This window comes from Sinocyclocheilus rhinocerous, unplaced genomic scaffold (assembly GCF_001515625.1).
Source record: "Sinocyclocheilus rhinocerous isolate Xijiao unplaced genomic scaffold, SAMN03320098_v1.1 scaffold230, whole genome shotgun sequence".
In the NCBI taxonomy this organism is placed as follows: domain Eukaryota; kingdom Metazoa; phylum Chordata; class Actinopteri; order Cypriniformes; family Cyprinidae; genus Sinocyclocheilus; species Sinocyclocheilus rhinocerous.
Genome location: NW_015637126.1, coordinates 332,741 through 336,337, shown reverse-complemented (window position 1 = coordinate 336,337; position 3,597 = coordinate 332,741). Strand labels below are relative to the sequence as shown.

General features: G+C 37.3%; 1 protein-coding gene across 2 annotated transcripts in view; it reads right to left on the bottom strand.

The window, feature by feature from the left end:
* The window catches only part of LOC107748505 (multiple epidermal growth factor-like domains protein 9), a 114,131-nt gene that overhangs the window by 92,649 nt on the left and 17,885 nt on the right, over positions 1-3,597 (bottom strand). The gene's annotated exons all lie outside the window — the stretch shown is intronic.

Genomic DNA, 3,597 nt, shown 5'->3' with positions numbered 1-3,597 from the left:
ACAGGTAAATAAGGCTGCTGTCCCTTTAAGACCGACTGCACGGATCCAATTTACTGAAACACATCCGGTTTTCACCCAACTGTTTTACATTTATTTAACATATAACCGACTGTGTTTACTTGAATACTCCACACGACGGGCATTATGGCATTACTGTGTGCGTATTTGACCATTCAAGCTCAATAAAACACGAAAGAGATCCGTTTTTGCGATCGCATGCTGTCGAGAAAGGAGTCGATATTCAGAAGCTAAATGTGTTAGAATATCACTCTCTGGCCCAGATTTTACTTACATTCAAGTTCCTGTTTTCCATGCCCCAATAAAATGCATTACTGTGCTGCACATTATTGACAATATTGAGCTGAAGCTTGACTCTGCAAATTTAAAATCGCAAATCAAATCGCAATCGCAATATCTGTCAAAAAAATCGCAATTTGATATTTTCCCCCAAATCGCACAGCCCTAATACACACAAACGTAAACTACCAAATACTCTGCTCTCACAGATGGTATCCCCCCACACTTCTACCTCCACTCTTTTCCCCTGTTTGCCTCTCATCTTTTTAATGTGTTGAGGGGTTCTTCCCTTTTCAGTTGCTATGCAACAAATGCATTTACACTGATATGAAGAGTCCTGTGCCAGTAAACAATATGCAATACTTTTTCATTTAGAAACACGTACAGTGGAACTCACAAACAACAAGTCCCAATATGCACTGCAATCACTGATCTTTCTCTCTATCTCTAAAGCAGCGCACAAACTCTCCTTCACAAATGCCTTGTATGGTCTATTTTCCGCTGAAGTCTGGCTTCAGGTAATCTGTAAACATAATGGGCCAAGGAAGTCTCTCCAAATGCCAGAGCTGATATTGAGCAGGGCTCATCTCATCTACTCACTCCATGCTATTAGGTGGGACTTAATTGTGCATGTCATTTATATAAATCGCTCTGTAATTTTTTTATAGGTTTAAACACACTGGATTCTGCTACGTCTGTTTCTCTTGTAATACAGAATGATGATTTATGAATATGTTCCTGGATCTGCATATACATAAATCTGAGGAGTATGTGATTGTGTTTGTGTGTGTGTATGTGTTTTGACTTCCTGAAAGTGTTGCCTTCCTCTTAAGTAGCTTTTTTCCACTGCTATTTACAGAAACAGCCAAGCAGAAACAATGTTTGTCTAGGTATACTCTAAAGAGTGAACCTTGGGAACTAATTCAGTGGTTGTAAACATCTAGGAGGAATGAATATAGAAGAATTTGAGAACAAAGGACTCGAAGGCTTTTGTTGTTGCAATACCACCAAAAGTCAGCCAGTTATGGCAAATGTGGATTGGCACTTTAAAAATGTCCCAAGGCACCTTCATCAGAGGAAAACAAGGGTTGCTGGCATCAGAAAGACACTGGCATGAGCCACACCGAAGCAGGGAGCTCTGGCATACTTGTCCGTGAAGCAAAAAAGCAAACAAGATGTGACACATCAGTCTTAGTGTTACTTAATGTCTGAAATGGTTTTTATGCAACAGCATTTTAGCTTTGAATGCTGTTTTTCCAGCTGCAGTAGCAGGCTAAATTGTGGTAAAGCAGGCCAGAGGGGGAAAAAACATATCAACAGCACAGTTTTTTCCACAACAGACCCAGATAGGCTATATTTAAAAGAACAGAGTGAAGAAAAAAATCAATTGAAAAATTATGTCTGTGGAGAAGACTGCTGAAAATCTAAAGTTACTTCGATTGTATTGAACAACAACAATTTTCAGTCTGGAGACTTTTTGCAGGGAACACAGCTTTACAGGGAGGTTTTCTTTACTTTCTTAATCTGTCTGGCAAACAGCATACCACAGCACCCTCAGATAGCAGATTTTCCTCTGTCTGTGCTCTATATAGGCTTCATCTAATTATTGTGTGTCCTTACAATATCAGCAGAGTTAAATATAATTACTTGAGGCTCACTGTAAATATTTGAGGTTGAAAATGTCCCTTATAACCTAATGGCAGCAGTGCATGTCAGAAAGAAGTAACAACATATTGTAAGTTGTTTTTTTAAAAACTGGCTGATTAGAGACCAGTTTTGTGGTTTCTCTTACAATGGTGGAAATCACAGAATGGGATAAGGACGTCGGTCCAGAGTCAGCATGAGAGGCAGTAAAGCACAAGCTCTGGTACAATCAGCATTCCCCAAACACTCCGGGGCAGCCAGGAACGTGAAAACTACCAATTTCCACAGGATCAGACTTCCACAACCAAATCAGGGCTATCAGTTTTTCTTTATTTTGTTTCAGCTTGCCTTTGGTCTTACAGCTCAGGAAATAGCTTGAGGTTTGGACCATGACCAGAGCAGAGCTCTCTAAAGCTATACAGCCTTCATTCACTGCAACAGAACAAATGACTAACACAGAAACATGATACATACATTACATGTAATGAAAATTGTACACATCCATGGTTGTGTGATATATATATTTTTCTAATCATGACCAATTTTATTAATAATAATAATTAGGGCTAAGTTGACAATATCAATTTCTCAATTTTAATCAATCTTTATTTTGATGAACCAATATTGATTCTTAAATGCCAAGATCAATCTTTTAGTCTATAAATTTTTTTTGTTGATGTGTGAACAAAACTTCACTAAAGATTATTTGTGCATGCGCATGCCATCATATGAATCGCAATACGTTTTGTGCTTTGTTACTTTTGATATTAAACAAAGTCTCAGCTTTCAAATTCTGTCAATTTTATCAGGAAATCCAAACAATAAATGTCGTTTTGTTACTCTTTAACGTGGAGTGACAACTCGCTGCAGCCAAATTAGTTGGTATTCAATCAATAGTGTGGAACACTTGAACCAATCATCTTTTTCTCTTTTCTAATTACAGCGTGAAATAAACATGAATGAAAATCAGAAGGTATGTTGAAAGAAAAAGTACAACTTAATGAAATGTATCATCCCTCATGTAACCTTTCAATCAGGTTTTCAACTGCAGAAAGACAAAACGACTTGTAAACAATATGTAACATAACATTACATTTACCTCATCAGGAAAGTCATTCAATGTCCATAACTTGCTAGTCAGCTAGAAAAAAAATGGCTCTAGAAAAGAGCATTTTGCTAAATACATGCACTATATTACATAGGCTATTCATTTTATGACTCATATTTAGGGATGTAACGATTAATCGCGAGCCGGTTGAAAATCGATTTAAATATGTGACGATTCAAATCGGTTGAGATGCTAAACAAATCGCGATTCAATTAGGGGTAGGAGTTTATATGAATGTATGTCTGAGGGGAACTTACTGTCTTTCGATGGTATTTTTCTTTTCCTCTTGACTCCGTATAACGCATATCAGGGCTCCAGACTCATTCTTCCCACTGGTCGCGCTCTTTTGCAACTAACTTTCTCAGCTGGTTGCACGAGCATAATTTGGTCGCAATATTTTTTATTTTTTTTTGCGCTACAACGTGGGATTATTCAATGCATGCTGATGAACTTTTATCATAGTTTATAGTTATATGGAAACGAAAGTTGTTAACATTCAACCCATTCTTTATCATCAGTAGTATTATTTGTGATTTGAATTTTGTGAA